The 14,310-nt window shown below is 39.1% G+C and overlaps 1 protein-coding gene and 1 long non-coding RNA gene across 2 annotated transcripts in view; both read right to left on the bottom strand.

The window, feature by feature from the left end:
- The window catches only part of fstl5 (follistatin-like 5), a 160,889-nt gene that overhangs the window by 113,228 nt on the left and 33,351 nt on the right, over positions 1–14,310 (bottom strand). The gene's annotated exons all lie outside the window — the stretch shown is intronic.
- LOC109973328 (uncharacterized) lies at positions 5,216–5,772 on the bottom strand. The gene is made up of 3 exons (XR_002276799.1): positions 5,727–5,772; positions 5,451–5,570; positions 5,216–5,251 (listed from the first exon to the last, which is right to left on the bottom strand). It is a non-coding gene; the product is annotated as an uncharacterized LOC109973328 (long non-coding RNA).

Below are 14,310 nucleotides of genomic sequence, written 5' to 3'. Positions count from 1 at the left end.
GCAGCACTGTGACAACACTTTTACTCCTGGTGGCATAAACAACTGGTGCACATTTTATGAGAAGCTATTTGAGGCATAAGAGCATTTTAGCCCTTTAGAGCCAAGTAACCCGGTATGTTTAAAACATTGATGACTTCCCTTCCACCTCAGTGAGTCTGTTCTATAGTCCTACCTGTAAAAGACAAAGCACAAGTGAAATCTTAAAAACCTGTGATGCTTCAGGGTGTGACTGTAGGTCAACATATGCACTTATCTATTGTACAGATATTTTGGTCATAGCTGTGCCGGGTACCGTTTTAATTTTCATTAACATGGCTCTTTTTTCTTTTGCCTGTATTATTGTGTTTAATGAATTCAATTCAATCTAGTCTAACACTAAAGAACAAATCATTGGTATCATTAATGAAAAAACACTGAGGTGTGAAACCTGCTGATCTGAAACCTTTCCAGCCCTACTCTGCATCTGTGGTTTCTAAGTCAGCTATAAAGAAAAACCTGAATGAAGAGAAAGCATTTGTACTCAAATGGCAGACATTAACTTTTGAACAAAATGAACAAGTGACTGAACAGTGAAATGCCATTTCTTCTTAACAGTAAAAGTGGCCACAGTAAAAAAGAAAGAATAAAGCAAGGGTCAAAGCTACTGACAACAGTAACAGCAAATAATACTCTTGTGTGACTCAAATGATACAATATAGGGAAAATGCATTACATTTTTAACCAAGACAGAAAAATTTCCCATGTAAGAACAGGAGGCTGATGTGGGACAAGGGGGTGTTGCCTGCCAAACGTGCACCTTGAAGCTGTCAACAAATAACTAACCACAAATGATGTTTGTTTGTGTCATGTCCAAATTATTCATAAAATTCTGTCCATCACATTCATCACAGAACAGTTTGCAGAGTACAAAGGACATTACTGTAAATACAAAGAGTATCAAAAAAAAAACTATATTTTACAATAGTCCAATAAAATGTTAATAGCCAAACCACAGATGCCATATACACCACCTTCCACCACATTAAGATATTTTAATGTTTTACAACTTTGCACCACAGTGGATTAATTAAACTCCTGATCTAAGAAAAAAAAAAAAAGACTGAGATCACACCATAATGAGAAAAATAAGTCACGTTGGCAAGAGAAAGGACTGGTTAGAGATGGCTCCTTAGCTGGAAAAATATTCTAATCTATTCTCAATCCACTCTTTTTGTTGTGAAGATTATTAGACTGCCTCATTAGTGCAGTGTTTCTGCCTTCTCAGCCCACAAACTGTAATTACAAATGCTAATTGAATTTAAAGTATTATAACTTTAATAACTTGCAAGTGTAAAAAAGCTAAACCTAATTATATTCAATAGCAAAAATTCAGATTTGAAAAGCTGACTCAAAAAATGCTATCAAACCCCAACTGTGTCACTGGATATGTAATTTGTTTTTTATTTTAAAGATCCTGTTTGAGAACTTGTTGATTTTAATGCAAACTCATTTCTTTCTCTCCAATAGCAAGTAAAATACAATTTACACTTCTGATTCCACAATTATCTACATCTATTTGCTCAGCTAGATGTTTTAACTACTTTTATGCTGTAGAACCACTGTGGCAGAGACAGCTAATTAAATCACATCTACACTGCATATCCATCACTCTGTCTACCTGCTTTTTATTGAGTTACTATGCTTGTTACTTAGTCCTTTCAGGTTTTACAGTGCTGTTATAAAGATAATGAACTCAATGCTTATATGTACCTCAGCAGACAATATTTGCATTTGTTCAATTCTTGCAGTGCCTACACAGAGGTTACATAACTTACTCTCTAATGGATGCCATGTACAACACAGTAGTCCATAAAAAAATTATATATAAAAAAAACACTAAATGTGTTCAACTGCAGTAACGGGGCTAAAAGAAATGTTACCTCCATCCTCTTACTGTGTGTGTGTTGGTACCCTGGCTGTGTCTATGTGCTAGAGAGTCGATATGAGAGTACCTGGCAACCACTTGGCAGCTTTCCGTCCCATTTCATCCTCTTGTCTAATGACTGAATGTGGGTCTGGCTCCTCTCTCATTCTGTCCACATCAGGATGCAGCACAGACCATTTCAACCAACAACCCCATTTATCAGAGATTGCAGACTAATTTTAAGCACACCACACTACTCCCATTACTACTTCACATTACAGTGAGCTGTCCAGTTGGTAGGCAACAAGCAGAAGGCAGAGCGGTTTCTTTTTCTTCACTGCTATTTTGGGTTTCAATATCAAGATACAAAGAGCATTCTATTAAGAGTGAAAACTTAAAAGAACAGTTCCATTTGGGATCAGCTTTAGGTAAACATGGTGGTTTAAAATAGTTCAGGCTTTTGGTTGATGACTAAACTCAGAAGTTAAATATGGGGACATATGATATAATGCTAGAAATGCGTAGCTTTAAGTTTTCTTTATCCACACATTAAGGTAAACATCAGTTTAAGCTTAGCTGACACCACTGATGTACGAGTAAGGTTAGACTTGCACACTTATTTAGTGAAGAAAGAAAGTTACAGGAGTGTTTAAAAATACTGGTACTTATACCTCACTGTTGCTGAAAAGTGCTCGATTAAAAGCTCTGCTGTTATGCATACCTGCAGCCTTTGGTTTGCCACAGAAGAAGAAAAAAAAAATCAAAGACGATCTTAAAAACACTGAATAATTGCTTCTAGTGCATCTACAATGGCCAGAGCAATATTATTGGTGCCCCTTGAAAGTAGTAATGAATACATGGACTGTACTACTGTCTTCAATTAGTATCATGTGTCCTCAGTCTCATTCATCCTGTTCAACCTAAAAAGTAGCCTACTCATTGTGCTGTGCATCATGTGAACCACACTGAACACAGATAAGGAGAAAGGAAAGAAGAGTTGCCTGAGAATATGTGGAAGAAAATAGTTGCCAAGCAAAGGCTTCAAGACCATCTCTGAGCAGCTTGATGTTCCTCTGACCACAGTTATTAATATGACTAAGAGGTTTAAGGTCCATGGGGCTGTAGCCAACCAGACAAGGCTGCAAGAAGAAAACTGACCCAGATGGAACAGAAGGAAAGTTAAAAAGGAAAATATGAAATTATTATTTTTGTGTTAATCTTTTTACATGGAAGGGTAACAGTGACTTTGTACTTTAGTTTAATACATAAAGCTTATACAAGCAAGTGTTTATTTTCTTTTTTATAATATATTTGGATTGAAACATGTATAATAGCGCCGACAGCGATGGCAGCCGTGGTTACTCACACTCTCTTGTGTTTGTTGTTTTTCTTTGTTTTCTTGGTCTTTTGCAACTCATCCCAGATTACTTTTTCGCTGTCCACGGTGCTAGACTGTGGAATTCGTTGCCGCAGGAGCTTTGGAATATAACTGAGTTATCTATTTTTACGTCACTTTTAAAAACTCATCTTTTTAGGCAGGCCTTTTTATCTGACGTTTGATGCTTTGAGTTCTCTACAGAGATAGTGGTGTGTTATTTGTTTATAGACTGCAATGATGTTCTATGTTGCTATTCGGTATTGTACAGCACTTTGTGCTTAGGTGGGCTGTAAAGTGCCTTAGAAATAAAGTTTATTAATATTATTATATTATTTTACCAAAGTAGAACTGTTAAATATCGAACAACTCAAACCAAACTACCTTCCTCCGATTTTTGTGAACAAAGAATGCTGTATGGACATTCTGATCGGAGGCGCAGCAGCGATATACGGGACCTGGAAAAAATGTCGGCGACATGAAAAACGCGCTGGTGCCTTGGTGCGGTTATAACAGAGGGGAACACGGACCTCACTCCCATCTATTCAGCTGGCTAATCTCCGCTCCCTGGTCAACAAAATGGATGAAACTCTTCTCGTCAACAGGACTAACTGACTTTGCACGCTCTGCTGCTTTGTGCTTCATGGAGACCTGGCTCAGCGACTCATCGCGGACAGTGTGTTTCAAGTACCGGGCTGCCAGGTGTACAGAGCGGATCGTGTAAAGGAGCTGTCCGGGAAAACGAGAGGAGGTGGAATCTACTTCTACATAAATGAAGGTTGGTGCACAGATGTCACAGTGCTACAGAGGACATGTACCGCAGACCTAGAGGCTCTTGTTATCAATTGCAAACCCTTTTACTCTCCCCGTGAATTCAACAGTTTCATGCTAAATAGGGATGCTGCGATCCACCTTTTTTGCTTCCGAAACCGATTCAGATGCCTGGGATTCAGTATTGGCCGATTCAGAGTACCGATCCGATACCTAAGTAAAATTTTTATAAAGTGCTGAATTACCTAATTAACTGTATGTATCCCTGTGCAATGCATTTGGCTCTACATGAACAATGTCATAACATTGTAAAAAAAATAAATAAACTCACAAATTATTCATTATTAAATTTTTTATTAAAGCAGAACCAGAGTGCACAGACAGCACGTTACCTGGACCACTGCTACACAACAATAAAAGACGCCTATCACTCTGTCCCCCGCACAGCCCTCAGACTCTCTGATCATTGTATGGTCCATCTTATTCCAACCTACAGGAAGAAACTTAAAGCTGCGAAGCCTGTAGTCAAAACAGAAAAGAGCTGGACTGAGCAGACTAATTCAGAGCAACAAACCTGCTCATAATAACATTTGTCCCTGACTGCAGCCTTTCTCTGCTTTAACTAACCTTGCATTTAACAGCCTGAGGAAGACATCCTGGCTACACTAACATCTTCTAATACAACAGATCTCTAATCAATATCTATCTAACTAAGAAAGTACCTAACAACAGCAAGACTCAAGCAGCTTTGTCATGCCAAAGAGGAGACTTACAGAAGTGGGGACAGGACTCTGTACAGCCAGGCAAGGAACACACTGGCAAGGGAGATCAGAGCAACAAAGAGGAGCTACTCTGAAAAGCTGAAAGCTCAGGTTTCAGCCAACAACCCCTCGTCACTGGCTATAGAAACCTCCTGATTCAAACGCTCCACCATCATTCCAGTCCCCAAGAAAACCTCCATTGGTGGACTGAATGACTACAGACATCTGTAGTTATGAAGTCCTTTGAAAGACTAGTGTTTGCTCACCCGAAGGACATTGTAGACCCCCTGCAGTTCACCTACCGGGCTAACAGGTCAGTGGACGATGCAGTGAACATGGCACTGCATTACATCCTGCCAACACCTCGACTCCCCAGGGACCTATGCACGGGCCCTCTTTGTGGACTTTAGCTCGGCGTTCAACACCATCATCCCGGACATCCTGTAGAGCGACAGTTTCTTAAACCTTGCTTGCTATACATACAGCACATATCGCATGTGCACTAGCATGCATATTGTACATTGTACATCAATAAATATAAATCCATACAAATGTATAAACATGAAAACACACACCCTGCTTATGCAATTCATGCACCACACATATGGCATAAAATAGATTTGGTGTGTGTAGCACTTACGTATTCCCTGTGCGCAAACGCTGCTTGTGTGTGAGAATGGCCCCAGTCCCACTGCATTAAGGGCGGCCAAATGCACTGTGTACAATATGTATGGCTTGAGGGATGAGATAACTAGCAGCTCTACAAAAGCACACACACAAAAGACATGGCCTCAAGCACTGTGCATACAGTAATTTAGCGGTATGATTTATGTCAGAATTAAATGTAAAGTGTAAGCAGCTTAAACTATAAATGATTCTCAAGCTGATTTTCTTTTGGAAGCATCTGGAATTCTACCTGAAGCTGGTACTGTGACCTCCTTCCACTGTTCTGCTGCACTTTGAGCCTGCCCTCCATGGAGGACCTGTACACCTCATGGGTCAAAAGGAGGGTGGACAGGATCACTGCAGACCCCTTACACCCCGGACACAATCTGTTTGAACTCCTTCCCTCTGGACAGCGTTACAGGTCACTGTGCACTAAGACAACCAGGCACAGGGACAGTTTCCTCCCTCAGGCCATCACTCTGATGAACACTTAACCCACGACAGTATGATTGGACGATAACCCTCAGTGCAATACCTGTAAATATACCTCGTACAGACTCGTACAGCTCTCTAGTTTTAAGTACTCCATCTTTATCCCTATTTATCTCATTTCAATGATCATTCCTTGTTGCCTGCATTGTTTACTGTCTGTTTATACTGCTTATTCTGCACTGCTTGCAGTATTTGTTGCTGTCAATGTTGCTTGTTTTGTTATATTACACAGCCTTATGCTGGTTTCCTGTCTGCACATTGAGAGCCGATGTACTTGAGTCAAATTCCTCATGTGTCCATCACACCTGGCCAATAAAACTGATTCTGATTCTAATCTAAGCACTCATAACTACATTCTCTTGTCCAAGCTCTCTCCACTTTCAAGGTATGGGTTCTTTCAGACTCTACGCTTCCAGCTACACAAGGAGGGCTTGGAAACCTGGGTACCAAAATGCATCATCCAAAATTTTATGATGCACAAGTGTTATTTCACATGTTTCCAATTGGGGCGCTAATGCAAATACTGTACAATCACACTACTCTGAAGTCCATGTTCCAGAAGAACTGTTTCTGGTGTAAAAAAAACTGGGCTGTGCAAAATTGCTCATGCCCATTGGCATCTTTACGATATGGCAAATGCATGTCTCTTTTTTTCCTTTTACTGGCGACGGTTAGCAGAAGCAAAATGACGCACTGGTCTTCAGCAGCAAATTTCATTTCTACATGGTGGCCCTCCAGGAGCCCAGTTCTGTCCCAGAGTTCTTCTGTTAAAGAAAGTTTTCCCTGTCCACTGTTGCCAAGTGCTTGCTCAAGGAGGATCTGTTGGGGTTTTCTTTATAGTACTGTAAGATCTAGTCCTTACTATGTAAAGTGGCTTGAAATGACTTTTGTTGTTGTTTGGCATTATACAAACAAAACTGAACTGAATGGAATTAATGGCTGTTTGTCTCTGCCCCAGGCTGAAAAGCTGGGATGACAGATCAAGGCATTTGTTATGTACCCTTCTGTTGGTTTTACTATTTAAACTCAATAGGACATTTTCAAAAGGTAAAAAAAAACTGACAAAGCACACACTGCCATCGCAAAACAAAGCTGTTTTTGCCATGATGCAACATGCAAGACAAAACCGCTGTTGTGTTTTACTCCAAACAATAGGTTAAACCCCCTGCTGACAACAAGACCATCCACCGAGACAAGGCTGTGCTGTCAGTCAAATCTACTCTCTACATGCAAGCACTGATATTAAGAGTGGAACAAAAGAGGAGCTTTGAAGGCTTATCATGAATCTGGGTATGTTAGAAACACTCAGACCCTAGCTGTTTTCAATAATGTTTTTATAATGCCTGCCCAATGTACCCACAAATTCTGTCTTAGATATTAAACCTGTTGTCAGTGCTGTAAGGCAATTAATGTGAAGTTCCTGTGACTTCTGAGAAATATTTAGGGGATGGGAAGCCACAAAACATAAGCCATGTTAGACACCATGAACAAGAAAGTAAAATTTAAAAAATTAAATCTGTGCTGAGTGAGCATCTTATGGGGTTATTTGATGTTTGGACACGGATGCAGTCGTGCCATTCAGATAAAAGGTACATTTAAATTAATCTTGGCTGGGAGCAGGAGCCGTCCTTTTAACAAAATGTTCCTTACTATGATTATTGTGTTGACCTTCAGAAGGGAAAAAGCACTGCTACTGCCAAGGCTGCATCATTATCTACTGCAAGTACCACCGGTTCATGAAGATCACTAAGAATTATTGATGAATCTCAGTTACATTCGTCTCACTCCATTTAATTCTACATATTCAGAGTATGGAGTGCCAGACATTTTGTGTGGAGTCATTTATAATTTTTAGACAAGTGTTAATGGTAATATTGTTTATCTTGCTAAGTATGTGACATGTTATGCTTCCTTTGGCAGAAGCGATGATCGTCTTGACACCTATCACTCTTTTTTTTACACCTGGGTGTGTTTTCATTTTCAAACTAGCACTTTAAAGAGCCCATGGCATGCTTTTCCTTGTTTTTTTTGACTTATCTACATTGTTACAATAGTGAATTATCATCTTTGATGTGACCTAAAGCTCAAAAATTAGGTGAACACATGTTCTAGTATTTCTATGCAGAAGCAACTCATACAAGTCTCACAAACTCTCAATTGTGAGACTTGTTTTTGCTGACAAAAAGTATTGTGATAGTTTAAGGATTTCCTTGAATGGTCACAATTTCCAGGCAGTTGTGCCTTAATGTGAGCTTGCGTGACATTCACTGGTGCCATTGTTAAAGCAGAATTTTTCGACTGTGACCGGTTTTGTGATATACAGTATTTTCTCTCCTGCTGCTGCACTGTGACCAGAGGATGTGGAGAAAAGTACAGGGCCTGAGGTTACGGCATGTCCGGAAACACTCCTGTGCAGGGACCTGCTGCTTTACCTGACCAGGTCTAACCTACAAGCATCTGCCCTGTGAAGCCCTCATGGTGGTTAGTGATCAGCTGTTCAACGCTGAATTTGTTTGTTTTGACTGCTTGAGGCCAGTGTGTCTGCCACATGTGATGTGTTGCTGGTTAACATGCAGATTAACGACCACCAGTTGGATTTACTGACCTCAGAGCTACAGTACTTGAAAGAGAATGATGTTTCCATTACTCAGTGGGACTTAACGCTAAGAGAGAAAATAAAAGAAAAACACACAAGTTGCATGTCTGTTAATGCTTGTTTCTGTAAAGTTAGAGAGAACTGTTGTAAACTGAGGATAGAGTTAGATGGAAACAGATGATTCGCTGTGGGGACCTCTAACGGGAACAGCCGAAAGAAGAAGAAGTTTAGAGTGTTACACATCTTTTTTTATTGGTACATATACCGTTGTTTAACTGTCTATGGAGTTGAAATTCAAATTAATTTATGCCATTGCAGTTTGTCCTGCTGTCCACTTGCAACAATAGTGGCAACAGGAGTTGTACACATTCATGAACTATCCTCTCATTTTTAGGAAGCGCTTCTCTGGTTTTATCATTCTGAAATAATTAGACTATTTTGAGTTATGATGGGTGCAAAGCTAATCTAGAGATACCCAAGATTACACATTAAATGACCGGAAATGAGCATGCCATGGACTCTTTAACATAGTTTGGAAGTTCATTATGCAAATAATCTGATAATAAACTGTATGCTATAACAGTATACTAGGGCAAAGCTCATAAATCATATTTCTGATGACCCAGAAGAGTCATTGTTTGTGAGCATGAATAATTCACTCTCAAAGCCAAGTCAGACAACTACAATATGAACCTTTTGTGTAAACAACATTCAAAAGAATGAATAAAATAAAACAAAAAGAAATTACTTCAAAAGCAACTAAAGGATTTATTTTTAAACATAACTGAATTTGCCACATCAGAATTCATAAGAGAGCTGGAGTGTAAAGTTGATTTGGTTTTCAAATAAATCAAATGTTACACAAATCTGTCTTCCATTAGAAGAGTGGTTCCAAACTACTCAAGTAGATTTATTCTTCTGTTGCTGAAAAATATACATATATATTTTTTTTTTTTATTTAAACAGTGAAACAGTCGACTTACCATATTAAATCTGTAACCGGGGTGAGAGCAGGAGAGCTATTTAATTTAATCAGCATTAAAACACTATTTGAACAATAATTTCTCACAGATTGTTGCTCATTAGAAGTCTGCTCTCAGGCAGGAAACATTTGACTGCTGCAAATTAAGGTTCACACAGTGCTGAGTCCTGCTGGTTTACATTCTTGCCATCTAATTAGGAAGTGACTTACACCTGGGACACCAGGTGAGTTTAGTTTACATGCAGGTAGGATGGAAAATACTATGCTTTTTATCATGTTATTAAAAATCTAACTAATGTAGGTTACATACTGATGGCTTTGGGTACTTTTTTTCTTCTTTTCCCCTGTAAATGCAACAATCCTAGTTAGACTGTTAATTTAGGTAAAATGTATATTTTGATTTTGTATAGCAAAACACACGTAGATGTACCTAACAACATGAATAACAGTTTTGTTCTATTTACAACACCAGGGTCCTTACAGATATACAGTACGCAGGCGTAAAAAGGATTTTCAGTGCAGGTGTTGAGAAGGGTTAGTTCCCTAAATTTATTTACAAATAAATTTGTATAAAATTATATATTTTCACATGTACCACTGGTGGTTTCTAGCCATGCTGACAGTTTTGGTTTTGATTTGTTTTATCCAAGCCCCCAGCAGCAGTGTTGGGCTGTGAAGTAAATCTGGCATAGCGGCCAAACCACATTACTACAACTTCCGCTTTCATCACATGGCACACACTGGTCCAAACAGCATTTTTCCATTGAAAAAGGAGCAGCTGTAAAATGATGAATAATGCTTCTTCCAAGCATCAGAAACCCTGCGAAACAACTTTTTATCTTAATGGGACTCTCTGGGTGCAATACCATTTGGAAAGTCTAGTTTAGCCCAAGGATAATTTTATTTTATCCCATTTGTGTGTGTGCGTGTGTGTGTGTGTGTGTGTGTGTGTGTGTGGAGTCACCTGGCTCTTCCGGCATGAGACTCAGCTCAATGCAAGGGTGCATGCTCTACAATACATTAACATGAATGTCCTAATTTTGTTTTTCTCAACTGGATGCAGGATAAAACATTGAGACAGCTTATGAGCCATATCCAAGGATGTGGACATTTAAAAAATTGATATGAGCAGACACTTCAAACTAAGCTTGAAGACCCACACTGAAAATGCAGTCTAATGCTCTTTGAAGTACAGTGTGACCATGACAGGTATAGCTAGCTTCCTCCCCTGAGGCGGTGACAGAGTTGCATTATATAGTATTTAGGCCAGATACATCTGTCATCTTATGGCTTAGTGGGTCAAGGAGCATAAGTGGGCCTGTAAAGCTAGCTTCAAAGTCCTATGGGGATTCAAGAGGAAAATCCTATAGGATTTTTTTTCTTTAAAGTCAGCAGCTCATCTAAGTGCCAGTGGTGCTCATTAGCAGATGGTGCAGTGCAGTCACACAGCCTGTCTTTAAAATAAAACTACTTTTCTCCCTGCACAGAAAAAAAACTGTGTACAATCTACTGTAACTTGATTAAGATTTATTGTATGAAAACTATTACAAATTAAAGTGTGGCAAAATAGTGAGAAGCTAGATGGAAAAACCGGGAGTCTTCCAATCATTCTGTCAAAGTGTAGTGCAACACAGCGTTCACCGCTCCTCTGTACAGCTGGGATGAGTTATTAAAAGTGTAACCCGTGCCCAGGGGGTGGTGTGTAATTTTAGAATTAATATACAATTTAGAGCTTGGTGTTTGCGGCCTCTGAATTATTCAAATGTACTTCTGCTATGAGCTTGGGTGTGGTGAGGGTAAGGTAGCTGCTATGCATACAAATGAATATATTATGTCAGTATATGACTGAATGGGAGGTGACATTGATTAGGGGAACATAAATACTGGTGCCAGGCAACAAAACAAGATGTTGGCTCTTGTGCAGAGTTCAAACTTGAAAGGCTCTACCACAATAATAGGAATAGTCAAGGGTGTTTGACTTGTTACTTAAGAGTGATATTACAGTCTGTCTGTGGGGCAATCTTTCTTAAGTGGCCATATTTACATGCATGAAGAAATCTGCACTTTACCTGGTAACTCTGTGAATCTACATGTGAGAGAAAATTGATTAAAATGCTGGTTATCAGTGATATTGAATAATGGTTATGTAGCATTGTAACAATACTTAAAATATTAATGAAAGCATATTGACATATGTTTACTGTGTGTTATATAAGCTAAAATACAATAGAATGTCACACACACATGCCCTGGAGGGTTATATACACATAGCAGGTGGACATCAAAAATAGAAGTGTGGCTCTTTATCTTGAATTCCAAACAGAAACAAACATGGCAATAATCTCAGTCTTTCTGTTATGAAAGGAGTTCAGCAGTTTGAGCTGGTGGGAAAATATTTTAACTATTTATCTTCAGAACCAACAAAATAAAACAACAAATTGAAACCCCTAATGAAAAGCTCCTACAAAGATGTTGAACTCAAGTTAATGTAAATATTGGAAGCAAGGCTTTTAAGGAATATTCATGAAACATAATTTTACTATTTTATATATTATGAGACTTATCAATATTAATTTTGTTGTTCTCACAAGTAAATTGCACATAAAATTGCATTTGAATTCTATAATACAGCCAGTGATGGAGGATCTAGTGTCACGTGTGCATTTGTTCCACCTCACTGTTGTTAGCATACAGTGAAAATGTCATTGGCCAACCAGCTAAATATTATGAACACAAACACATTATTTACTGAAGTAATGAAGTCAAGCTGGCTTGGCACCGTCCACTGGACAGGTGTAACCCAGCAAAACTAATCAACGTCTCTCCAAAGCAGATTATGGAAAGCATCTCTAAGCAGTACAGTAAATGTGCCTTTTCTGGTGTTTCACCATGCATAGACAAACATTTCTACACAGATTCATCTTAATCCGTTGAAAAAATAAAATTTTTATTGGAAAAAATTATACAAGCTTTAAATTTATACTAGTTTCCATGTTGTTATGGATAAGAATAATGTATTTGAGTTGTACTGTATTTTTAGATATCTTCTCTGGTTTTGGTCTTAAATTTCAGTGACTATTTAGGAATCTTTTTTTTTTTCTTTTACCTACTGCAAGTAAAACATGATTGTATCACTTCTGAAGTAGCAGGGGTTTGCTACAGTAAAACCTGGTCTGTGAACACCAGCAATGACACTGCACACCACCCAGCGCGAGTCATCCTTCAAGTGCTGGGTGGCGTCAGCGCTGACACTTTTTACATGTAATGTGGATGGCAAAGATTATCTCAAGTTCCATCAGGTATTTCTTATGGCTAAATCAGTCTATTTATTCAATAAAACTGTATTTCCCCAGCAGCCCGAGGTCCTGCTGCAGCCTGCATAACAAGCTCGGTCAGCGTGGCGCACGCACGTTCTGGGACTCCAATTACAGAGCATCTTGGAAAACGGCTGGCATTTGTCTGTCTTTGACTCCTGTGCACTGACATTCAGTTAGAGTTTAGTTAGAGATAGTGCTGCATTCCCTCGATATAACTATGTTTTTGTTTTCTCATCCACATTAAATGTAGGAATATGACATCCATCCATCCACTTTCAAAGCTGCTCATCTTGTCCACACATTAGGTGAAAGAGTGGGAGAAGGCTCCACCCTCGACAGGTTACCAGTCAGTCAAAGTGTAAGAAATGTAAGTCTTAGACAATTGCACACTGAGAATTGACCATTAAACACAACTGACCATTAACTGGTTAAAGTTTTGAGAGAGAAATGTGTAAAAAAGGCAAATATTTTAAGACGGTATATGACCTGTGATATTGTTTTAGGTTATGGATATGGAGGAGAATAATGAATGTATTCTGGAGGAATCTAAAATCACAGCTGACACTTTCTACATGTAATGAGGATGGTAAGATTATCGCAGCTTTTTTTTTTTTAAATATTAACTGAATCACTTTACTCTGTGCAGCTGCTCATGTGCCTCCTCTCACTTTGTCTTCCAATTCAAACTGTAGATGACATTAATTGTAAAATTAAAGTTTTAATGTTAACTTGACCTCAATTGTGTAATAATGAGAAGCCGTCAATGTTCGTGGCAATGCTTGAACTATTTATGATTTTCTCTACAGTTCACTAGCCTTCTTGTTATCGGGGCTAGAAATGAGTTTTCTGAAAAGTGGCCAAAGTGAGATCTCCCCTCTTGGCTTACAGAACATGGCGCACTAAAGTGAATCACAGCAGACAGCTGGGGCCGCCCTTTATGGTAATACACCCTCTACAATTACTGCTTCGACCTTCCCTGGAAGAAAAATGGGGAGACGTCCATTTAGCAGCCCTTTCAAACACTTAGTTGCAGACATGTTGGGCAGCAGGACCACCTTTTGCCTGACATTGACTCTGGTTTAGAGGAGACAGAAAAGCCATCTGAAAGATGACAGGTTGAAAGATGAGATGCAACTGTCAAACAGCAAGCAGACCATGGCACATTAAAGCATCCATTCTGCCTTTATGTAACACAGACTTTGACTTTTGTTGTACATATGTTTTAAGGAATATAGTCACATTCTTTTCATTTGTATATTTAATTTATTTTACACAGTAATTTTGTATTCAAACCAAGGCTTGACTCTCGGAATACTAGGCCATCCATTTCCATCCATTTTCCTCCGCTTATTCGGGACCGGGTCGCGGGGGCAGCAGCCTAACCAAAGATGCCCAGACTTCCCTCTCTCCAGACACTTCCTCCAGCTCCTCCCGGGGAATGCCCAGA

The sequence above is a fragment of the Monopterus albus genome, unplaced genomic scaffold, assembly GCF_001952655.1.
Source record: "Monopterus albus unplaced genomic scaffold, M_albus_1.0 scaffold289.1, whole genome shotgun sequence".
Taxonomy (NCBI): Eukaryota; Metazoa; Chordata; class Actinopteri; order Synbranchiformes; family Synbranchidae; genus Monopterus; species Monopterus albus.
Note: the sequence above shows the minus strand (reverse complement) of the source record. Positions and strands in the feature narration are given on the sequence as shown.